Raw genomic sequence first — 26,276 nt, forward strand, 5'->3', positions numbered from 1 at the left:
AATTTGAGGAGTGGGGTGGCCACATACAACAGTGTTTAGCGCTTATTCATGGCTCTACACTTAGAAATGGCCTTCTAGGGGCCGGGCGGTGGCGCCAGAGGTAAGGTGCCTGCCTTGCCTGCGCTAGCCTAGGATGGACTGCGGTTCGATCCCATATGGTCCCATATGGTCCCCCAAGCCAGGAGCGACTTCTGAGCGCATAGCCAGGAGTAACCCCTGAGCGTCACCGGGTGTGGCCCAAAAACCAAAAAAAAAAAAAAAAAAAAAAAGAAATGGCCTTCTACTTAGAAGAAACACTCAGGGGACTGTATGTGGTGCTGGGGAACTCGAACCTGGTTGGCCATTACAAGGCCAGTGACTTACCTTCTGTATTATCTCTTCAGACCCAGATTTATGTTATTAAGATATAATTGCTTAATAACATTTCAAGCATAATAAACAAGGGTTTCATATTTGTATATATCACAAAGTGTTCAGTACCATAAATCTGGTTAACAGTGGTCATTATCCATAGATATGAAAATTTTTTTTTAATTATTAGGACTTTTAAGTTTGTTTTTCTGAACAACTTCCTAACGTAAAACACGGTATTACTGACTATAAACACCAAGATATGTATTATATCTTATATTTATTTTTGTAAGTAGAACTTCATTTCTTTTTCAACTCCTTGCCTGCACCTATCTCCCATTTGTACAACATTTGTCTGCTGGATCTAAACTTGCTGTTCAGGAAAAGGAAAAGGCATGTTATTTGTATTTGTATTTGTCCATCCAGTTTATAACTCTTAGCATAAAGAATTTAAAGTTCATATAGGTTCTCACAAATGGTGAGATCTCGTTTTTTCTTACTGCAGAATGGTGTTCTATGTGTCTGTACACACACAAGGGTACACACAGCTACCACAACTTCTTTATCCATTAAGCTGACAGTAAACACTTGGTTTCTTTCACACCTTCGTTATTATAAACAGGGCTACAGTGAGTAGGGGAGAGCACTTCTTATTTAAAATAAATGCGTTCATTTCTTTTCTATTTTTGTTTGTTAGCTTTTGGGCCACACTGCTCAGAGGTTACTCCTGACTCTGAACTCAGGAATTATTTCTAGCTTCCAGGGAATTAAACCCGATTTGACCATGCACATGGTCTACCTATTATACTATTGCTCCAGTACCCCATGTTCTTAATTTTCTTCAGATAAAATACACCAAAGTGAAATTGGTAGATTGTAAAGTGTTCTATTTTGAAAGTTTTTAATATTTGAACTTTAATTAAATACTGTGGTTTACAAAGTTGTTCACAATACAGGTGTTTAGTCTCCCAACACCAATCTCACCTTCAGTATGACATTTCTTCCACCAATATCCCCAGTTTTCCACTAATCTTCTCCTTATATTTCTTTATATATATAAAACAAAATAATTTACTTCATGTTGCTTTTTACAACACATATCTCACAATAGTGTTATTAAGGCTATGCGAGGATTTATTGAGCTGTTAGGTGCTAGTTCAGCGTTCTGTGTTACTGTTTTCATTCATTGAGTTAGTGGATATCTGTGCAATATCCCCCATCTTATTTTCTGTGCTTCTACTGGACTGTCAGCACCATGAAATTTGAAGATGTTGCACTGCTGTATATACATATGCAGCTATGTGCTCCAGGAGCTGTGGAACTGGGATGATACAGCAACGTGGCATTTCATTCAGATTAGTCATGGAGTTGAACTTTTTATATTTGAGAGAAAGTCAGGTGTGGGTAGGGCACTTCATCTTTTGACAGGATGGAGACTAAGCTGACTCCCATCCTGATAAGGCTCCAGAGGTTTCAGCCTGGAAACAGCCTACCTAGGAAAATTCAGCTGTGACATCTCTTCTTTTTTTAGCTTTTTTTTTTTTTTTTTGGAGGGGGGCACACCCAGTGATGCTCAGGGGTTACTCCTGGCTATGCGCTCAGAAATTGCTCCTGGCTTGAGGAATCATATGGGTGCGGGGGGATCGAACCACGGTCCGTCCTAGGCTAACACGGGCAAGGCAGATGCCTTACTGCTTGCGCCACTGTTCCGGCTCCCTATTTTGAGTTTTTTTTTTTTTGAGGCAACTCTATACCGTTTTCCATAGAAACCACAACAACTTAACATTGCTTTCCAACTCTTCCCCTTTGACACATTCTCTCTACTTGTTATTATTATTTTTTTTGTGGGTTACATGTGAAGGTATTCAGAAGCTACTCCTAGTTTTGTTTTTGGAAATTATTCCTGGCAGTGCTCAGGGAACTAGAGATTAAACCCAATGGTCTGATGTGCAAAGCAAGCATTTAGCCCACTTATATCTCTCTCTAGCTATACTCATTATCTTTTTTGGTTTCTTATTATGGTTTTGATTTTCTTCCCCTGGTGATTAGAGATATTGAGCATCTTTTCAATGACCCTCTGATCCGTATGTCTTTTTTGGATAATGTTTGAGAAACTTAGGGTTGAGTATCTCTGTAATTTGAAGTTATGAAAATGCAAGAGACTGCTGCATGCATTTGTACACTCAGAGTCTTGAACACCTTGGCAGGCTGATATTTGGATTTAGAAAACTGGTCTCCAGGGAGAAGAGAATGGGGCAGATTGGCTTGGGGTTCATTTCTTAGAGGTAGCATGGGTGTCTCTGTTCTCTGGACATGAGGAAGCTATAGGATTTCTTGGCTGCTGAGAGATGCTTCTGTATATTTTTCTTAAATTCTTCTCCCTTTTAATTGAATTTACTCCAGTGTAAATCACTCTTGACAGCTCCCTTATCATGTTCTGTGATCTCGTTCTAAATAAAGCATAAATGAATGCTAACCTTACCCTTTAGTAACAAATGATAGAAGTGCATGGTCATGGGCTTGAGGTTAAGGCTACTTTCTAAATCTGCACATGTTCACTGCCCTTTACACTCATATTTCTGGCATTTCCTTGCCTTGTCTCTAATAGGGAATCCTGGCCAGAACATGATGCTTACCAACAAAAGTTTGATAATGGGGAAAAAATTTTGCCCTCTACTCATCTGACAAGGGCTAATAACTTAATGCTTTGTATAAAACACTTATAAAACTTATCAACAACAAATAAAACAGCTTCAAACAATGGGGAGAAGACATAAATAGGCATCACCTCAAAGAAGACTTACAGATAAACCATAAGCATATGAAAAAACACTCAGCATCACTTTTTATCAGGGAAACACAAATCAAAACAACAACAAGATATCATCTCATACTAGTGAGACTGGCACACATCAAAAGGAACAAAAAATATACAGTGTTAGTTCACATATGGAAAAGGATCCTCAACCACTGCTGGAGGTAATATTCAGCTTCTTTAGAAAACAATAATGACGCTTCTCAGAAAACTAAACATTGAGCTTCCATTCAACACAGAAAAACTTCCCCATTTCTACCCCAAAGGCCCCCAAATTATGAATGTCTAAGAACAGATGGATAAAATAACTGATTGATATGCATAATACCACTTGGCTATAAGATTAAACAAAATCATGAAATGTGCTGCTACAGGGATAGAACGAGAGGAGATCATGGAGAGTGAAGTCAAGTGGAGAGGCTCAGATACAGGATCATCAGTCTTATATGTGTCGTAAAAGATTCAGAACAAGGGAGGAAAGGCAGTATAACTAGAGAGTTGACCCATGGAACTGAGCTTATCTGGAAGGCTCTGTTGCACATTATTTGGGAGGGGAGTGGACATTTTGGCTGAAGTTGTGATGTGGGAATGATGCATTTATTAAACCTTCCCAAGAACAGTATTGTAAAACATAGTGCTTCAAATCAAAAATAAGATATTAAAGAAATAGTCTGATAAGCACATTTGAGAGTGAGAAAAGTCTCAAAATTCCAGTGTGTTTGTTTTTGTTCAACTCCTGTCTTGGTCTGCTCCAGTTGCCAATACTATAGATGGTGCCTAAACTACAGGGTCCTGGAGACTGGAAGGTCAGAAGCAAAATACCAGCAGATGCCAGGTGATGGGTGCCCTCTGCTTGGCTATGTTCTTGCCTCCCATGGCAGGGTGGAGGTAGTGCTGGTCTCTTCCCAGGCTTACCCTGGTAGCCTCTCAAAAGGCTCAACATCTAATGCACTAAAGGTGAGGATTTTAGGAAGACTTAGATACACATTCCATATCATTATTCGTTGCCACAAGTCTTGCTTGTTTTTGGACCACACTTAGCAGTGTTTAGGGATTACACTTGGCTCTGTGCTTGAAGGGGGGGGGGTCACTCCTGATGGTGCTCAGGGGACCATGTGCTGCTGGGGATCAAATTAAGACTTCTATGTGAAAGGTATGTAGAACTCTAGACAGGCTTTCTACTTCCCTCATTCAGTCACATTTTGTTATGATAGTTCTCAGTGTAATTATTTCTGTGACTGCACTAAATGATCCCTGTATAGAGTTCCATGTCAGGAGCTGGACCCTCCAGTCCTCCTCTATTTTGTCTCTGAGAATCATTACACAAATATTTTTCATTTTTCTCAAAACCCATAGATGAGTGAGACCATTCTGTGTTTATCTCCCTCCCTCTGACTTATTTCACTCAGCATAATAGATTCCATATACATGCATGTATAGGAAAATTTCATGACTTCATCTCTTTTGATGGCTGCATAATATTTCATTGTGTATATGTACCATAGTTTCTTTAACCATTCATCTATTGAGGGGCATCTAGGCTGTTTCCAGAGTCTGGCTATTGTAAACAACGCTGCAATAAATATAGGTGTGAGAAAACGATTTTTTGTATTGTATTTTTGTGTTCCTAGGATATATCCCTAGTAGAAAGCCTGTCTAGAGTACAGGCCGGTGGGGTCGGGAGGAGGAAGGACACTTGGGATATTGGTCATGGAAATGTTGCACTGGTGAAGGATTTTTTACATATATATATATATTAAAATAATAAAAAAAAAGGAAAGAAAAGATAAGGCCTCCTAATTCTTACCACAGGCTGTGTGTTCTTTACACTGACTGTATAGAAAGAGGAGGTACAGTAAATGCACCCCATATACACCTCAACCCAGGCTCTTTGCCTGGTCTGTATTGTGAATTGGGGGACAAAAAATAAGGAAGGCATGTAGAATGTGCAAAAGTACGAGCTCAGTCATCTAAGCTTTCTCTTTGGTCCTACCATAAATTTTAAAAAAATGTTACTTTTTTTAAAAAAAATGTTAGTTTTTTTGTATTTGAAAAGAATATATCTTGCTAAATTTTTAGAAGTCTTAGATATATGTTTATGTATTTGTGCATTTTCTGTATTTTCTTATTAATTGCATTTATCTTATACCTTCTGCATCATACTTATAAAGATTTATGTCCCCCCAATTTTATTTTTATCTATGATGTTTGTTTATGGGTCACACTTGTTTGTGCTCAGGGCTTACTCCTGACTCTAGGCTCAAGAATTACTTCTGGGATTGTTCTGAGTATCAAATGGGGGTGGTAGGAATCAAACCCTGGTTAATTGGGTACATGGCAAGTTTCCTACTTACTGTACTATCTCTTCAACCACTTCAAAAGTAGAAATGTTTTCCCCTAATCTACAAGTCAGAGATATGGTCTAGATTAGAATATCCTGCAGCATCTATAAGCCTATTTCTTGTAATTTTCATAGTTCTATAGATTTTTGAGTTGTGTTAGTAGAAGTGTAAAGCTTAATGTTGTAATTTTCTGAGGAACTTAACTTCTCTCTATCATTCTATGGTGATCATGTTTTCCTTCTTTCAAGCTTCTCAATATCAAGTTTGCTTTGTTTCATGTCATGAGGCAACACCAGCTTTCATTTGGCTTTTGTTTTTCTAGGATATTTTCCTTTCATTCAGATCATTCTTATCTTTCTCTCATATTATGTTTTAAGCATAGGTTTTGTAAAAAAAAATAAAACAAAAACTAAATTGTCAAATTTTGATTTTTAGAAAGTATTTCAAGAATATTTTTCTATGATAGACTTACTTTACTTTTTACTTTATTAACCTATATATAATTTTAACTTATCTATTTTTCATTTACTTGTTGGCTTTATTTCTTTTATTTCAAATCTATTTTTCCTTTATATTTAAATTTATTTTCATCTGCCCTATTTTTTTGCATACAATGATTCTGTATTTTTCATGGTTCCCCCAGAACATATATCATATTCATGAAGTTAAACTTACATTTCCAAGACTTTTGGCAAATAATTTCTGACTAAACTCTTAGATTATATTACCATATATTAGCCACACAAATTTTATGATATATATGTCTAATATTTTAACTTTATCCTATTTTTATCTATCATTACCATTACTTTTATTCTAGTCTATGCATCTTTATAAGTAACCAAATATTTACCAATTTCTTTGCTGTAGTTTCTTAAATTTCAATATTTTATATTCTATTCAATATTTTTTCTGAATTTTTCCTCTGAAATATTTTAATTGTATTTTTGTTAATAAAAACTCTATCTTTGCTTGACTAGAAATATTTTTACTTGTGTTTTTTAATCACAGTTTAACAAGGTTTAGAATTATTAGAAAGATCCTACTTTTTTTGTCTTAGTAGATTTAGAAATTTCCTTACTCTTCATATTCTATTATTGATCTTGAGAAATTAGTTGCTAATTTAGTATTTGCTCTTTTTTAGAGAAAACTTTGGTTTCTGCATGACTCATCAAAAATTCTTTCTCTCCAATTATTAAATATAAATTTACAGTAAAAACATCATATGGGAGCCATGCCTGATAATGCTCCACAGGGGCATATGATGCTAGAGATTAAACATGAGGATTTGACCATACTGGATGTATTGCTCTACGTCCTGAGCCATATTTCTGGCCCCAGGATTTACTTGTATTTGTTATGTTTGATATTTGAAGTCATTCTTGAATTAGAGAATTTCTCTCTCCAAATATGAAAGTATTGTCCTTTTTCCTTTTACCTTTCTTTGAACTGCAAATGTCTCTCATTTCATCAAATTCCTTCTTCAACAGTGTCTAATTTATTATTTGGCTTATGTATTCATTATCTTTTATGTTTATTTATTTTTCCTGAGCCACACCTAACAGGGTGAGATGCTATTCCTATCTCTATGTTTGGGGGTTGCTGGTAACAATGCAGTGCACAGGATTAAACCTGCATGCAAAGCCAGTGCTCTGCCTACTGAGCTATCTCTGGCCCTATTCACTGAGTTTTAAATCGGAAGACTATATTTTTAATATCTGGTTAGTTTTTCCAATGCCATTTGTTATAATTTCTTCTTATCTTGATGTCTTTCCTCCTTCTGTGGCCAATTATTTTAAATTATTCTAAATATACTATATTATAAATATATCTATTCATAAAGTAATTGTATCACCTAACATTCCTGGGGTATCAACTCTGTGGATCTAGGTAGCATTATGGTGACATTATCTTTTTTATTCTAGGATATGAGCACATCTCTGCTGGGGCTAGTGAACTTCTTGGTTGTCTGAATTAGGAAGGCACCTCTGTAGAGTAGTGCTGAGTTGACTTCTGCCAGCTTGCTTGAGAATATTAGCATTATGGAAACACTTAAATTTTAATTGCTTGGTAGGAAGGCTTCTGCACCAACAGTGTCTGTCAAATTAAGCCAAAAGTGGAATAAGGACAGGGCCATGTTGCAAATACTCAAGGTTTATCTCGCTACTGCTTGAACCAGTTATTAAAAGCTTCCTTCCTTCTCTTGGCCAGTAAGTGGACTCTCTCTCCTGTCCACTCAAATTCATTCTATTAGTGTAATATTTTATTTGGGGCAGAGAAAAGCTCTCAGGGTATAGGGACACATGCTTGGCATGTACAAGCACTGTTGGGTTTGAATCATCTGGAGAGATTGACTGAATATTGCGGAGAATGACCCTTGGGTCCCCTGAACACTGCGAGGGAGGATCTACCCCCCCCAAAAGGATATTATTACTTAAGGTCCTGGCTCCACTCAGAGGTCTCTGAGTTACCTCCAAGGCCTATTGACATGTTTTATGCCAAGGAGACATAATGGTTTGTCAAAATGGTTTGTCATTTTGGTTGGAGCAACTCACACTCCAACATTGAGAATCTTAACTTTCTGAACTTTATATTCTTGTTTTCTTTTAACCTTTGGGGCTGACTCTACAACTCTGTTCTTTTGCTTTAATATAAAGTCAGCTTTTCATCTTATAGGCTATTTTCTATGTTTTACCTACATTTGAAAGCATATTATTTTAGAGGAAGGAGATTCAAATTGTTCATTCCTTCTTATCACTCAACTACCATCTTTCTCTGTTTGGTTTTATTTTGGGGCTATATCCAGTCACACATAGGGCTTACTTCTAAATCTGTGTTCAGGGATCACCCCTGGTGGGGCTTGGGGTACAGGAGAATTAAACATGGGGTTGGCCACATTCAAGGCAAGCACCCTACTCATTGCTGTACTATTGCTCTGTCCCCTAACTTACTGTCTTCCATAATCATTACAACAGGAGTGAACAGAAATGTCAGGAGTTGGTAAAGTGATGATATCATATTAATACTTTACAGATAACTATTACATGAAGTGAAAACCCACAAACTATTTCTATCTGACTTTAGCAAGTTCTATTCTCTGGTCTATTCCCTGATTCTATTGATGCTGTGTATGAGTAGAGTCATAATAGAATGATGTCACAATACAATAGAATTCTCATAAAAACAAGCCAAAGCATAAAAATCAGCAGGGGTCTGGGAAGAAGACACAAAAATGTGAGTATAAGCTTTGTATGTGGGAGATCCAGGTTCAACCCCCATGATCACAAGATCCCCAGATCACCACTGGAAGTGACTCTTAAGACACAAAACCAGGAGTAGCTCCTGAACACTGCTGTGTGTAACCTAAATACCCAAAACACCACCTGGGTTGTCCACCATTATAATCAACAGCTACTAGTACCACCAGCCACAAAAAAAGCACAAGGAGCTTGACAGATAGGACAGCATGTAAAGCAGGTGCATAGAGAAACTATATTACTAGGTTAAAAGTGGTAAGTTATTTTAAGAACTTGTCTGATGTGAAGGACCTATACGAAGAAAACTATAAAGCCCTGCTCCAAGAAATAAGAGAGGACACAAGAAAATGGAAACACATACCCTGCTCATGGATTGGTAGGATTAACATCATTAAAATGGAAATACTCCCCAAAGCATTATACAGATTTAATGCGATCTCTCTAAAGATACCCATGACATTCTTCAAAGAAGTGGATCAAACACTTATGAAGCTCATCTGTAACAATAAACACCCTCAAATAGCTAAAGTACTCCTAGGAAAAAAGAAAATGGGAGGTATTACTTTCCCCAACTTTAAACTATACTACAAAGCAATAGTTATCAAAACAGCATGGTATTGGAATAAAGACGACCCTCAGATCAGTGGAATAGGCTTGAGTTCTCAGAGAATGTTCCCCAGACATACAAGCACCTACTTTTTGACAAAGGAGCAATAAATCCTAAGTGGAGCAGGGAAAACCTCTTCAACAAGTGGTGCTGGCAGAACTGGTTAGCCACTTGCAAAAAAGTGAACACAGACCCCAGTTAACATCATGTACGAAGGTAAAATCCAAATGGATTAAAGATCTTGATATCAGACCTGATACCATAAGGTATATAGAACAACATGTAGGTAAAACACTCCATGACATTGAGACTAAAGGCATCTTCAAGGAGGAAACTGCACTTTCCAAACAAGTGGAAGCAGAGATAAACAGATGAGAATACATTAAGCTGAGAAGCTTCTGCACATCAAAAGAAATAGTGCCCAAAATACAAGAGCCACCCACTGTGTGGGAGAAACTATTCACCCAATACCCATCAGATAAGGGGCTAATATCCAAAATATACAGGGCACTGACAGAACTTTACAAGAAAAAATATCTAATCCCATCAAAAAATGGGGAGAAGAAATGAACAGACACTTTGTCAAAGAAGAAATACAGATGGCCAAAAAACACATGAAAAAATGCTTCTCATCACTGATCATCAGGGAGATAGATGAAAATCAAAACAACGATGAGATACCATCTCACTCCATAGAGATTGGCACACATCACAAAGAATGAGAACAATCAGTACTGGCAGGGATGTGGAGAGAAAGGAACTCTTATCCACTGCTGGTGGAAATGCCATCTAGTCCAACCTCTATGGAAAGCGATATAGATTTCTCCAAAAACAGAAAATTGAGCTCCCATTCAACCCAGCTATTTCACTCCTAGGAATATACCCTAGGAACACAGGAATACAATACAAAAGCCCCTTCCTCACACCTATATTTATTGCAGCACTATTCACAATAGCCAGGCTCTGGAAACAACCAAGATGCCCTTCAACAGACAAATGGCTAAAGAAACTGTGGTACATATACAGAATGGAATATTTTGCAGCTGTCAGGAGAGATGAAGTCATGACATTTTCCTATACATGTATGTACATGGAATCTATCATGCTGAATGAAATAAGTCAGAGGGGGAGAGAGAGAGACACACACACAGAATAGTCTCACTCATCTATGGGTTTTAAGAAAAATAAAAGTCATTTTGCAACAATCCTCAGAGACAATGAGAGGAGGGCTGGAACTTCCAGCTCACTTCATGAAGCTCACCACAAAGAGTGGTGAGTGCAGTTATAGAAATAACCACACTGAGAACTACCACAATCATGTGAATGAAGGAACTGGAAAGTCTGTCTAGAGTACAGGTGGGGGTGGGTGGAATGGAGGGAGATTTGGGACATTGGTGGTGGGAATGTTGCACTGGTGAAGGGGGTGTTCTTTACCTGACTGAAACCTAATCACAATCATATTTGTAATCAAGATGTTTAAATAAAGAAAAAAAAAGAACTTGTCAGATTTTTTGGGTAACTTTTCTCAGTATGCTGACTCCTCAAAATATAGGAAAAGCTTTCATTGGCAAATAGAAGCAGGAATTTTCCAATTTATTTGCCAATGAAAGACTTAGTGAGTCTAAGTATGCCACCATACAAAATAGAAGTTTGGAAGTAAAGTACAATCAATTCTAACATTTTGGGCTTTTTTTTTTTTTTTTTGGGTCACATCAGGTAATACTCAGGGATTCTGCTGGGTTGGTACTCAGGGAGGTCATTCATTGGTAGTGCTCAGGGATCCACATTTAATGCTGGGGATCAACCAGAGTCATGCGTGTGCAAGGCAAACACCAGTCCCACTTTGTTATTTCTCTAGCTCCATTCAATAGTTTTTAAACTTAAAATATTCCAAATATACTTAATACATTTATTTTTATTTTTTGGATCACATGCAGTAATGCTCAGGGCTTACTTCTGGCTTTGCATTCAGGGATTATGGGATGCTGGATATCCAGTCCTTGTCAGGTGTGTGCAAGGGAAGCACCTTACTCATTGTATTCTCTCTAGTCCTAGGAAAAACTTCTTCTTCTTCTTCTTCTTCTTCTTCTTCTTCTTCTTCTTCTTCTTCTTCTTCTTCTTCTTCTTCTTCTTCTTCTTCTTCTTCTTCTTCTTCTTCTTCTTCTTCTTCTTCTTCTTCTTCTTCTTTTTTTTTTTTGCCACACCCGGTGACACTCAGAGATTACTCCTGGCTATATGCTCAGAAGTTTCTCCTGGCTTAGGGGACCTTATAGGACACTGGGGATCGAATCGAGGTCCATTCTAGGTTAATGCATGCAAGGCAAATTACCTACTGCTTGCGCCACTGCTCCAGCCCCCCAAATTTTAAGTAACTTGTTGGTACTCCATTTTGTAAAACATCACTTGAGAAATGTTCTCCTATTGCTTTTGTCAAGATCGTTTTAAATATTTACTTAATTAGCTAAACAGAAAGTGTTTTTATAAATTCTTATACTCTAAGCAGCAAGTTAATTCAAAATGAAATAAAATTCAGTCATAAAATTAAATGGCAAAAACTCTTTCAAAGGACAAATATAATAATTTCCTTATTTATGAAAAAGACTAAATGTATTTTTTTGTTTTTGTTTTTTTTTCGACCCACCTAATGATGCTCAGGGCTCAGAAATTGCTCCTGGCTTGGGGGACCATATGGGAGTCGGGGGATTGAACTACGGTCTATTCTAGGCTAATGTGGGCAAGGCAAGACGCCTTACCGCTTGTGTCACTGCTCCAGCCCCAAAACAATTAAATGTATTAAATGTATTTTTTGTTTGTTTTGAGCCACACCCGTCAGTGCTCAGGGGTTACTCTTGGCTCTGCACTTAGAAATTACTCTTGGCAGGATCAAGGAACCATATGGGATGCCAGAAATCGAACCTAGGTCTGTTCTGTATTGGCTGCATGTAAAGCAAATGCTCTATTGCTGCGCTATCTCTCTGGCCCCCTTAAATGATTTTTAAAGTAAGGTAACTATCTAAATGCTAATATATCTAAAAGAAACATTATAAGCATACATTTCATTAATTTAGTTAAAAGTTTAAGGCTTGAACCATGCCCACAAATGCAGTCACAATGTTTGCATTGGGCTAGTTCCATAGACTCATTCTTTTCTCGAACAAGATGTAAACCAAGTGTTGAAAATCATGGGTTCAGTGGCCACAAAGTAGAAAGCTGCCAATCTCAGGAGAAGAGAGAGGACCAAGCTCCTGCCCCACTGAAGGCACCCAGAGTGATCAGTTTGCCTCTGACCCTGCCTCTCCACTTCTTTATAATTCTCTTTGGGGACACCAATCTGACCAAACTTCAGGTATGCTGCAATTTCGGCTGATATCATGAGGTCTATTTTGGAACAAGTTCAGGTATCCTGGGAGGTTTGGCAGCTGAGAACATACCCCACAAAAGCCAGAGTATCAGTAATAGTTCTTTGAATTTCTGCACAATTTCATTTGTTTAATGCTGTCATCTCTATAGTAACACACCAATTTAGCAGAATGGACACGGAGAGCTAACAATAAGAACTCACTAAACCTCTTTGTATGAATGACTTCATTGGAGATACAATAATTTTCACAAATTACCTTTCCACTGTACTTCTTCCTCTTCTTTTCGTTTTATTTTTGTTTTTGGGCCACACCTAGCAATACTCAGGGCTCTGTATTCTGCAAGTTCTGCATTCAGAAATTATTCTTTGGCATATGGGCATATGGGCTGCCAGGGATTGAACCTGCCACATGCAAGGCAAACACCCTACCCCCTACCGCTATGCTATCGTTCTGGCTTCCTGGCTTCTCTTCTCTTTTTTCTTTCTTTCTTTCTTTCTTTCTTTCTTTCTTTCTTTCTTTCTTTCTTTCTTTCTTTCTTTCTTTCTTTCTTTCTTTCTTTCTTTCTTTCTTTCTTTTGTTCTTTCGTTCTTTCTTTCTTACTTTCTATTTCTGTTTCTTTCTTTCTTTCTTTTTCTCTTTCTTTAATTCTTTTTTTCTCTCTCTCTTTCTTTCTTTCTTTTTCTTTCTTATCTTTCTTTCTTTCTTACTCTTTCTTTCTTTTTTCTTTCTTTCTTTCATTCTTTCTTTCTTTCTTTCTTTCCTTCTTTCTTTCTTTCTTTCTTTCTTTCTTCTTTCTTTCTTTCTTTCTTTCTTCTTTCTTTCTTTCTTATTTTCTTTCTTTCTTTCTCTCTCTTTCTTTCTTTCTTTCTTTTTTCTTTCTTTCTTTCTTTTTCTTTCTTTCTTTCTTTCTTTCTTTCTTTCTTTCTTTCTTTCTTTTCTTTCTTTCTTTCTTTCTTTCTTTCTTTCTTTTTTCTTTCTTTCTTTCTTTTTTCTTTCTTTCTTTCTTTCTTTCTTTCTTTCTTCTTCTTCTTTTCTTCTTTCTTTCTTCCTTTCTTTCTTTCTTTCTTCTTTCTTTCTCTTTCTCTTTTTTCTTCTTTCTTTTCTTTCTTTCTTTCTTCTTTCTTTCTTTCTTTCTTTCTTTTTTCTTCTTTCTCTTCTTTCTTTTCTTTCTTTCTTTTCTTTCTTTTCTTTCTTTCTTTCTTCTTTCTTTCTTTCTTCTTCTTTCTTTCTTTCTTCTTTCTTTTCTTCTTCTTTCTTTCTTTCTTTTCTTCTTTCTTCTTTCTTCTTTCTTTCTTCTTTCTTTTCCTTCCTTCCTTCCTTCCTTCCTTCCTTCCTTCCTTCCTTCCTTCCTTCCTATCTTCCTTCCTTCCTTCCTTCCTTCCATCCTTCCTTCCTTCCTTCCTTCCTTCCTTCCTTCCTTCCTTCCTTCCTTCCTTCCTTCCTTCCTTCCTTCCTTCCTTCCTTCCTTCCTTCCTTCCTTCCTTCCTTTCCTTATTCTTTTTTAATTCTTTATATAATAACTTTGCTTTCACTTACCTGGAAACAAATGCATTATGGTCAACTATGTCAACTATATGATACATTTTTTTTAAATAAAAAAAATGTTTGAAGTTTAATTGAGCCGTGCTGGGAATGTCTTGTACTGAATCTGATATACTCAAAGCAAGGGAACATAAAGTTGCTCTGTATTGTGTTTCCAATAATAACCCCTTCACTCCAAGCAAAATATTTTATAATGTCAATATTCTTGGACTTTATTGATTGCCCCATAGGCTAAGATCTCAGATAATATGATAAAAAAGTTTAAGGGTATTTATTTTAGAAATTCAGTCTATGTATCTATTTAACTTAATCCAATATAATCAATTATTATCAATCTAATTCACAGCATTTTTGGGGGGGGGAGGAAAGGAGTGAAGAGTTGGTTCACACAGTCAGTAGGGTCAGGGGTTATTGCTGGCTCTGCTCCTCCTTGATGGTGCTCAGGGATTTGAACCAGGTTTGTGATCAATGCTGCAGGCTAGGCAAGTGTCTTATCTCCTGTTCTAGCTCTCCGACCCCCCAAAATAATTAACCTGGCTACGTTTGTTTATTTTTGGGGGCTTATTTTTGGGCCACATCCTGTGGTGCTCAGTAGGGATTCTGCTGCCTTTGTGCTCAGGCATCACTTCTGGTCATGGTCAGGGAACCCTGAGTAATGACTGGATTGAACAGTGGTATTGCCATTTGCCAGCAGGCACCTTCACCTTATCACAGGATATTGCGCTTAACAATAACTCTCCCTTCATGCTCTGCCTTTTAGCTACAGCCCCAAGGGCTGTGTTCAGAGCCTGGTTATCCTGAGGAATTACAATCTGAAGGGTGCCCAGGACTTGCCAAATATATATATATGTGTGTGAGATCTGGGTTCCTTTGCCCACATGCTTTCCCAAGCTCTCCAGGAGTGATCATTGAGTGCAGAGCCAAGAGTAATCCTTAATTACTTCTGGGTGTGGCCCCCAAACAAAATAAAACAAAACAAAATAAGAAGAAATTATTTTTCTGTACTTCTTGAAGAAATGAAAGAGAAAAGTAAGAGACATGGGCAGAAGCCTATCTGAGCTATCTCATGTTACCTTTGCCCATGGCCAAGACTGCTCCTAAACTCTTAACAAGAGCCTGTTGGCCTGTTGTAGCCAGAACCTGGCATGAAGACTGAGAGAGGAGGCCATGAGTTGTACTTAGATTTACAAACACTAAACAAGCTTTCACTTCAGAATCAACAGTCCTCCTGGCACTGACTTAGGGGCCAGAATACAGTCTAGTGAAGGCTTGTCTCTGGGCATCTTTATACTCTCAGTGTTCTTTCTGTGGTTCTGGGATAGCCCCCTCCTTACCTCTCCCCCTCTTCATTTCCTTCTTTTCATTCTTTGAAAAGGCCATTTGGCCTGATCTCTTCATTGGTTCCCATGAAGCAATAGAGTCTGCCCTAGTTTCCCTGGTGTTGTTCTTCCCTGTGTGGAGCCCCAGAGGGAGGAGAAAGACTCCTTGCCTTCTCCTTGCCCTGTAGCAGACAAGCAAAATGTGCCCACAGTGTCAGGACACAGAGTTTCCACCAGGTTCTGGCCCAGTTCCCCTTGTAGCAGGTAGGTGTCTCTAGCCTGGAGCATGTATCCCTTAAAATCTCAGCCTAAGGGCTAGAGAATGGTCACTTGCCTTGTCTCCCTGGTTTGGATCCCCAGCATATGATCTTCAGAGCATCAGAAGGAGTGATTCCTGAATGCAGAGCCAGGAGTCACCCCTAAGCATTGCCTGGATGTGGCCCCCAAACAGATAAATGGTATTCAACAAAACCCAACCCAACCTCTTGCTACTTGGAGCACGACATACCACTTGCTCTTCATTGTCCTTAGAAAGTGGCTTGACAGAGTCTTCCTGCTTCACTTGTCCTCTGAAAATTCCTGTGTGGGCTTATTCCTGGTCTCCAGGATAGCATTAGCTATTGATCTTCTGTCCTAGACACCCCTAGCCCCCCACCCCCAGGTCAGCCACCTGCAGGCTCTTTACCAGTGAGCCAGCTGTGGGGGAGGTGTTGAAACAGTGGATTCAGCCCAAGGCTAAGTCTGGGGTCCAGAGATCAGCTTCTAACACCTTGCCTTGCTCTGCACCTTCAGGACCAGAGGGAAGGGAAGGAGATGAGGGAGCCAGAGGCGGGGCTGGCTGCAATAAAGCTGTCCGTTAGGAAGTGATCTTTCAGACACAATTGCTTCCCCTAAGCTCTCAAGCACATTAACTGCACCTGTAATTATACACACCTCAGAAAACGCATAAAAGCCGCCTTCTCCGCCAGACAAAATAAAACTGCCATCTCATCTGTCTCCTCCATCGCCTCCTATCCCTGAACGCTTGGGGGAGAGAAAAGGACTGGAAGAGAAGAGGTAATTGCCCATTAGAGGGGCTCCACCATGAACTTGGCCTCTTATAGACAGCGTTAATTTTGCTCCGAGTGAACCCCGCTTGACCGCAGGACGCGATTGCCCTGGTCCACTGGCCCTGGCCAGCCCCGGGCTGCTGAGTTGCCTTTCACAAGTGGTGCAGCAGCAGCAGCAACAAAAGGAAATAATATTTGCATTGATGTTCAGGCATGGCTTTGCATCAATTTCTACCAGCTAATGTGGAACAGGAGAGATAATGTTGGGGTTCTGGCTTATGCTTGAGTGCAGCAAACACTGGTTGGGTCCCTGGCACCACGTTCCTTTCAATACCGCTGGCTGCAGCGGGTAAGCCTACTGCGAAACAGATGGGGCAGGAGACAGAAGTCAAAAGGCAGAGCTCATGCTTTGGCATGGTTCTGTTGCAAATGGGTTCTATTCCCAGCACCTCATTGTCCCTAAGCACTGCCAGGAATGAGCACAGGGCTGAAAGTAGATCCTATGCACACCCCAATACCATTTCATGAAGCCCCAAATCAAAAATGAGGGGATGGTGGAGAGATAGTCAAAGGTAAGTGTGCTTGTCTGGAACTGACTATTCTGGATTTGATTCCTGGCATCATCTGAGTAGATGATCCCTGAGTAGAGTCAAGAAAATGTCCTGGGCAGTGCTGGGAGTGCTCCCAGACTCACATATGATTCTGCCATGGGCTCTTATTCTCTTTCTCCTCCCTTCCTTTCCCCTCTCTCTCTCCTCCCTTCCCCTCCTCTCTCCTTCTGTCCTCTTCTCCTCTCCTCTTCTGTAACCCCTGATCTCCCCTCATCTCCTCATCTCCTTCCCCCCTCTCCTCTAGGCCACTGAACTATTTTCCTGCATCTCACAGTTCTACACTTTTTCATGCTCAAGATCTAAACCCCTAGCTAAGACCTTCCTTTGCCCCACGCTGGCAGCTCTCTAAGCCTTTCTTACTAGGTCTTTCTTGGGCATATTAGGGAAACAAAAGTATCAACACATTCCCTGAATCCATGCTCCTTGGGCTTTTCCCTTCCAATCAGTCCATGTTGGACACAACATGGCCACATGATGACTCTGGCCCACTTATTAGTCACAGTGCTCACGTCCAGAGAACCTAGACCACAGGAAGTGGCTTGATACCACCTTGTTTCTAAACCTTCTCAGAAACTTCTGGGTGGTGTCAGGAGTATTAACTGGCTGCTAACCTGCAGAACAAGTTCAGCTGATGGCTCCATCAGGATTTACTTTATGTTCCATGATTCTTGCTTTCATATATTCATGCACACTATGGTCCTTGGTCTTTAATGGAGATTTACTTGCCTTTGTTTCCCAAGCATCCTCCTTCTGGGAATAAAAAAGGATAAAGTTCTATCTGGAGCCCTCTTAGGAATACACAAATATTTACCCCGTGGCCTGATCTGCAAATAGATGAAGATTCACCGTGGAAGGAATCAGAAAGACACAAAAAGCAACATTTGCCTTCAAGAATCTTATTTTCTCCCCCAAAGGAAGGAATGTGCATCAATGAAATGAATTAGGAGTAATGGCCAAAGCTCTCCTTGTGTAGATGAACGTGTCACAAGGTGGAAGAATGAAGCCAACATGGAAATGAAGTCCAGTGAGGCGAGCGGGGCTGGGAGTGGGGAATAGAACCTTCTAAATGAACCAGGTGGGGAAATTTGGTATTGACACATAACTCCCAGGCACAGGCTAGTAATAATTTCAGAGGATTTGTCACCCCTGTACCTCTCCTATCTATCCCTGGGGAGGTTTATTTTCTTCAAATGCCCCAGACCTACCCATGTTCAGGATGTCACTCATCTTCCCTGGAGAGATGTTGGGGACTGTGCAGTGCCTGGAACTGAACCCCACTTCCTACATTCAAAGCATGTGTTCATTCCATTGAATTGCTCCTGTCTGCAATGGCTCATCCCTAGAGGCATCTGCAGCTAACCTGGGGAGTGGACAAGGAGAGAATTCTTAGAAACTGAGGATGTTCATGGTGTGTGTGTGTGTGTGTGTGTGTGTGTGTTTATGTGTGCCAAGAGTGAGTGTCATCATTTAAAGACTCTGCAGCAATTCACACCCAGAGTCAGGCTGGAGAATCAGGAAAGCAGAAAAGGGCAGGCGATGTGTGTGTGTGTGTGTGTGTATGTTTGTGTGTGTGTATGTGTGTGTGTTTGTGTGTGTGTGTGCCAGAAGAGAGATGCAAGAGGGGTGGGGGGTGGGGTAATGGGCTACAGGCAGTGTGAAAGCTTCTGTAAGAGAAAGAGGGCACTGGGACTTGGGCTGGGGCAGCGTTTTCCTGTGGATCTGTCATTTTAGAGCCCCTTTGGGGAACTCTTTTAGAGTCGTCAGTAAAAATGTGGCTTTGCAAGGATTTTCAGCATCAAGTTTATGTCTCTTTGTGGGGCAGTGGCAGAGTGCCAGGGTGATGGTGGAGAGAAGAGAGATTACGGCCGAAGCCTCTCTGCATTAAAGGAAAAGCAATTTGATTTCAACTTGAGCAGAATAACAAGGAAATGAACATTTTATGAAATAAACTTTTTAAAGTTTTGATAACGTGACAAAGCTCCTACCACATCCAGTTTCTTTGCTTGTTATGGAGGTCAATAGATTCTGATGCTTTTCCTTCTTCACTCACTCATTCATTCATTCATTCATTCACTCACTCCTTCACTGACTGGTTGGTTGGTTGGCTTATTCATTCTAGATGTGTGGAGGGCCTTGGTGATACCCTCATCCCAATGGTAACCCTAATTTGCAGAGACTTCCTTGGGCTGCAGAGTTCATATTCTCATGCAGAACGTTCTCTCTGTTGCAGTTGGATTTTGGCTTTGGTGGATCATGACACAATTCAAACATGACTCAAGCCTCATGCTGGTTGTTGACAAAGTTTTGTTAATCAGCGTGGCACAAACAGTTTTGTGCAGCTGTTTGAGAGACCAGCCTGCATAAGATTGGCTTTCCTCATTATAAGGTCAACCAAGATGCTTATTAAGAATGCAGGGCCTAGAGCTGGAGTGATAGTAGGGCAGCAGGTAGAGTGCTTGTCTTGTGGTCAAACTGGGTTCAACCCCCAGCCCACAAACCTCCAGGAGTGATCCCTGAGCACAGAGCCAGGAGCAAGTTCTGAATACCACTGAATGTGGCCTCCCTCAAAAAATAGCAGCAACATGAGCAGCTGCAAGAGCAACAACAAAAACAAACCAACAAATAAACAAAAATGCAGAACTTATTTTCCATACTCTGTAGGGCCAGACTCAGAAGTTCTGGGGTAGGGACAGAGCATGTTTCCCGATTTTTTTTCTATATGGGTAAGAGTTGGGGTTGGACCTTGCCCTGAGGTGCTTAGGGCTTACTCTCTGTGCTCAGGGATAACTCCTGGTGGTGCTCAGGAGACCATATGCAGCATTTCAGCATTTCAGATCAAATTTGGGTCAGCTTTGTGCAAGACAAGTGCCTTTATTCCTATACTCTCTTTGTAAACACAGTTTTAAGTTTTGTAAGTTCAGAGTGAATCTTTGAACAATACAGTGGTCTCAGAAGAATAGAAAAATCTGCATATAAGTTACAGTGTGGCTGCCTTCTCTAGGGGTCCTAGACCCCCAGATTCAACAAATTCACACCTGTAGTTGGTTGGTTGGTTGATTAAACTCATGAATGTTGAGCTACCTGTAGACTGTCATCACTAGACTTCTGTTGCTCCAATTCTTAGCTTGGTATATCAACAGGTTTGTTTATAAGACTCATTTCTCTGACTTCATGTCTATTGAGTTCTACTGATAGAAAACAACACAGTCTTGTTTTGTGAGATTACTGTGTTACATACATGGGAGCATTCCTCTCATGTGGCCACTCTTGAGTATCTCTTTGTCCCATGTTTCTTATGAAGATAATGTACAGTAGATGGGCAGTCATGTGGAAAACCTTAACTCAAAGTCATGTCTTTGAGACCCAGGTCATGGCTTCTATAGGCATGAGGGTAATGGCCCTACAGGATTTGGTAGTTATGTGCCCTTGGTCCTCACAATGCCAAGTGTTTGTTGGGAGCCACTTTACCCTGACAGCCTCCACTCCCTGACCTGGGGTGTTCTCAGCTGTATCCTTCACCATCTTCTGTGTGCCCCCCCCAACCCTGATGGATCTTTGTCTCTTTTTCCTCATCTAATATCTGCATTAAAACTCCAAATTGCCAACTGCTATTGCTGTCTGGGAACATAGAAAGATTACAGCCAATCCTGGGAATAGCCTCTCTTTTAAGATTCCTTTCTGCAGAAAAATACCTTTGGCATGTGTCAAAACCAAATCTTTCTCTTGGCCTTCTTTGTAGCCTATATAGCTTCTATGAAGCACATAAATGGCTTGGATAGAATAGATTAGGACTATGTATTTGAAAAGGTGAAAAAATGTGCATATGTCCTGCTGGAAATACTGCTTTTGTACATTCATAAGCCTGTGGTTAGCCCATTACAAATTTTTTATTGTAACAGTGATTTGCCAAGTTGTTCATGATACAGTCATTTCAGGTATTAAATGTTCCACCACCAGTTCCACCACCAATGTGACCTTCCCTTCACCAGTATCCCCAGTTTCCCATTCACCACCATAGCCTCTTTGCAAGCACAAATTTACTTTATATTGTTTCTTTTAACACAAGGCAAATGGATTTATCAAAAGTTAGATCAATAAGGGTCAATTGGAAATAATTGTTATAACTCTCTAGTCTATGGTGTTACTAAAGTCAATGTCTAAGGATCTACTGGGCTGTGGTTGGTACTAGTTGAGATTTCTGTATTAAAGTTTAAGCTCATTGACCTTAACTTTCCCATCATATATTCTGTGAGACTACGGGGCTGACACTACCATAAAATTTTGAGGTGCCGAGTGGCCACTTGTGGATACGCAGTTCAGGATTTATAGTTCTGAAACAAATTTGGTGGCTTGGCAGTTTGATAAGGTTAAAACTAGGAGCTGGGTCATTTCTGTTGGAGGGTATAGGGTGTGACCATGGGCTTTTATGATTCATGTAGAAAGGGGAGTATGTACCCACCCCTTCTGAGAATTTCACAGAGCATAAGCCCAAACTGGACTACCTAGGAATTATTGGTAGCTATTATTTTCTTTTGGAGCTTGGTAGAGGAGTTCCATAGTACAGAGGGGAAAGATGAACAGTTTCATAGGAAAACTTTGGCCATGCTTGGAAAATGCACCAAATAGAACTGAACCTGTAGTCAAATATTGATGTTATCTCAAATTAAATTTGATTTTGTCCTATATATAGGTACTACACACTACCCAGTGATACTGGGTAGGGGGCCACTCCTAGCAAGTCTGAACCTTGTGGTTTCAGGATCAGCGACTGGAAGTTCTCTGGAAACAGGAGAGCTATACACACTGCTGTTGGCAGAGTTCATGCAACACAGGGCACCAAACTTAGGCTTTATACATGCCTGTCATGTGCTCTACTTTTTGAGTTCTCTCCCTCACCTTGAGATAAATTGCTTAGAAAAATACTTTATTTTTGAGGTTACTTTTGTGTCTACAGCAACATTAAAAATGTAATTTCAATATTTTCTCTACCCTTCCTTCCCATCCCAACATGCTCTAGGTGCTGCCCCTACCATTCCACATCCCCCTCTAAAGTGATGCTTTTTCTATAATTTGTGAATTTATACTAGGACCTCATTATCACCCTCAAGTCCGTAGTTTATATTAGGGTTCACTTGGTTGTTCACAGTGTATAGTTTTGACAAATGTCTGATGACATGTACTCACTATTATAGTATCAGACAGATTGCTTCACAGCAATGCTTATTCTGATCTTCTTGATCTCTGACAATCACTGATATTGTTTTTGCAAGTGGGGGGTATGTGGCTGTCTCTACAGTTTTACCTTCCCTAGATTATACACTTGGATTCACACACTTCTCAGCCTGGGTTCATTCATTAATCATTCACATTTTGGCTTCTCTCAGCTCATCTCATGACTTGATTATGAGGCACTGAACTTGGGGCTGCTGCATGTAAAAACAAGCACCCTAACCCATTGAGCTATGTCCCCCACCCCAGCTCATTTATTTTTTCAGTGCTGAATGATAATTTGTTGCCTGAATGTAGGGTAGTTTATCTATCCATTTAGTTTTTAGGCTATAATATCCAGGCTCATGAATGTTGGCACCTATTATAAGTCTGTCTGTTGTTGGGTGAGAAATCAACCAAGTGCCCCATTGTGTGATGGTGCCACTTTGCATTGCTCAGCACTACCTGGGTCTGCACAGCCTCTTGGGGCTTTTATATTTTGTATTTTAGCCATTTCGGTAGATGTGTTTTGGTATCTTATTGTCCTTTTTTTTAACCTTGTGATTCTCTAATGACAATGGATAGTGCTCATCTTTACTCACATCTGTCTTTATTGCTGAGATGATTGCCAGTAAGGAAATCCATTTGGAGACTTTTGATTTATTCTAGGGGCTTTCAGGATGGAGAGGCTTTTTTTGATTTCTCCAGTAAAACATGTATGAAATGATCAGATATATAGTATAGCAGGCAAAGCCCTGGCCTTGTCACTTGGCTGACCTGGGTTTGATCCTTGCACCCCATAGAGCGTTGATAACCCTGATAACTACCAGGAGTGATCTCTGAGTGTAAAGCCATGAGTAAGCTCTGAGCATAGCTGGGTGTGACCCCCAAACCCAAGACAAAATATTACATCCAAATCATTATGGAGCAGCCGGTGTGTTTAAGATTTATTGCAGGAAAACAAGATAGCTTAAAATTTACAAACGTCTTCACATTTGATTTCTATTCTTTGCTGTCCTTTATATACACGTTCTTCAGGAAATGGAATGGTGGAAGCCCTTATAGTTGCAATCTAAGGAAGGATGGGTGCATTAAGCAAGAAACTCATAATTGGGGTGCAGGGGGGTTTCCTAGCATGGGGGTGAGCTACAAAGGCAACTGCCTTTAAGTTGCCTTCCTTACAGTGTGGCTGTTCTCATGGGCTTGGGGACAATGTCAGGGCATTAGGCTTTTTGCTTACCATCAAATCTGTTCTCAATCAACTTCATAGTACCTGTGCCAGGAGTGGGGGTCCAAGATGACTCATTCAGTTAGGGTGCTAAGTCAGCCCTGTGCTTCTGCTGGGTCTACAGGACTGCAACCCAGACAACCCGGATAGCTTAATGCAGTCATGGTGTTAAGGCATGAGGAAAAGAAATGACTTCCTTTCGTGTTCCTTGGAAAATCTTTACCCTTGATTTTATGGCTTCAAAATTCTGACATGACACAAAGTCCAGAGCTCTGGCAATGGTACAGTTTAGTAGGCCACACCATTTTACAGTCTTCCCCTAAAATAATAGTGATTAGGCTTTGTGACAAATGCTCTAACTCAGGCTGCAAATGATGGCCCTATTACTGGAGACACGAGCAGTTGAGGATGGCTGACTCGGGTTTTTCTCACATTTCCTTTTCTGAGCTGTAAAAGAGCCCATATAATTGTGGGTGGTCATATTGGGGAAAATGTCTGCCATAAGGACACTTTTCACCTGTTTATAATTAGAGCTCGTGGGCTCTCCTGTTTTTCACATTGCAAGTAGACCCAGAATGCTGAGACTACATTAGGGCTGATGCACACATTTTTCATGTCCAAGAACTGTATTTCTGTTTCAGAAAAGCTACTTAAGGATGAAGGATGGAATAAATGAGTTACCTCTGCTTCCTGTAAAAATGGCATTTAAATGACACTTAAGGACTTGAAGAAGCCTACACCCACAATGCCAAAAAGGGGAGAATGTTCTCTATAAGCACCCACATTCTGAGGCTCTACGTTTAAGAGGTTGTGGTAATTGATTTGTAGATAGGAGAAATAAAACCTAAGATGGCCTGTGAAGAAACCCAAATGCAGGCCAAATGGAGCCTAAGACCCCCAATGAGCTTTGGCAAATGGAGTTGCAGCAACTGCTTGGAGCATAGACCCAGTGTGAGTAGGCTTCTGGCCTCTCATTCCTGAGCAGGATATGAGTGCTTGACCTTCTGAGGAGGTGAAGCTGAGGTCATAGACTTAAGAACACAAGGCCAGGAGGAAAGCAGGAGACATGACATAACTATGTAGAAATAAGATCATGATGTCTATTTGTCTGAGACTCCCTCCTGCCATCCAACCCAGAGTCGTTCCGAAAGGGGCTACTTTTTAGCTGATGCTCTGGGCCTAGTAACAAGGATTCTAACCTGGGATATGATATGCTGGGTCCTCTCCATACCGCTTGGGCTCCCTATCTCTAGGACCTTAAATATGTACTCTCCTCTAAATTTTTTTTACTTTGAATATTTTTCCCAATTTTTTAAAATTAAAATACCATGATTTTCCAAGTTGTTCATAATACAGTTGTTTTGGGCATTCAATATTCAAACATCAATCCCACAACCAGTGTGACCTTCCTTTCAACAGTGTCCCCAATCTTTCACCCACTACCGTAGCTTGCCCCCTTGCGGCACCAACTCATTTATTTCATATTGCTTGTTATGACACAGAGGCAAATGACAATATCAAAATGTAGTTGTACATATGTGCTCTTCTGAGGCAGATCTGAAGAGTTTTTAGTCCTTGGCCATTATTGTATAGAAGGAGGTGTTGACCTGAAAGTTCTTTTTGAAGGTAACCCAAGAGTTCTCTTCTGGTTTGGAGGTGACTGTTTAGGAACAGTCTCAGTGTCCTTGCCAAGATGACTAATAACAACTTTTCAGTCTAAAAGCACACTGAGTACTTAAGAATGCTTCTTTTTTTTTTGGTTTTTTTTTTTTTGAGCCACACCCGGCGGTGCTCAGGGGTTACTCCTGGCTGTCTGCTCAGAAATAGCTCCTGGCAGGCACGGGGGACCATATGGGACACCGGGATTCGAACCAACCACCTTTGGTCCTGAATCGGCTGCTTGCAAGGCAAACGCCGCTGTGCTATCTCTCCGGGCCCAAGAATGCTTCTTTAACACTATTCCAAGCAGGTAACATGGCTGACCAATCTGGTAGATGGTTCCTTAGAAACAACTCAAGCCAGCTCTCTCTCTCTCTCTCTCTCTCTCTCTCTCTCTCTCTCTCTCTCTCTCTCTCTCTCTCTCTCTCTCTCTCTCTCTCCCCTAAACTTCTTCCTGTTCTCTCTTCATCTACTGCATTGGTTTCATGGTCCAAATTCTTTCAAAGGCAAAGGTTGGGTGGGTGATCCAGAACACGTTTTCCATACTTCTCGGCTCTCAGGTCGATGCTGTCTCCAGACATGCTTTCTTTCACAGACTCACTCTCTCTCTCACAGACATGGTGACATCTTCCTATTATTGAGCATGCATCACTTATACCTATATCTTGAGGAACATCAGTCTAAATTAAAATATGCCAAGTTTCTTAACAGCACCAACAAATTTCCTAATTAACCTATGAATACTGTCAATCTGTTAATATAGTTCTCTTAGTTTCTTAGAAATGAGTTATGGAACACTTCTTTTATTTACTCCAGCAACTGCAGAACTAAAGTGCTCCTGAGGGTATGCCAAATTTCCTCTAAAAAGAAAAGAAAAGATGAGTCACCTAAATTGATTCATCAAAAATGGCAGAAAACTTGTGGCT

General features: G+C 40.1%; 1 non-coding gene across 1 annotated transcript; it reads left to right on the forward strand.

The window, feature by feature from the left end:
- The first annotated feature begins 4,956 nt into the window (after positions 1 to 4,956).
- Positions 4,957 to 5,091, forward strand: LOC125996879 (small nucleolar RNA SNORA51). Its single transcript, XR_007491541.1, has one exon. It is a non-coding gene; the product is annotated as a small nucleolar RNA SNORA51 (small nucleolar RNA).
- Positions 5,092 to 26,276: the final 21,185 nt, after the last annotated feature.

The sequence above is a fragment of the Suncus etruscus genome, chromosome 18, assembly GCF_024139225.1.
Source record: "Suncus etruscus isolate mSunEtr1 chromosome 18, mSunEtr1.pri.cur, whole genome shotgun sequence".
Lineage (NCBI taxonomy): Eukaryota > Metazoa > Chordata > Mammalia > Eulipotyphla > Soricidae > Suncus > Suncus etruscus.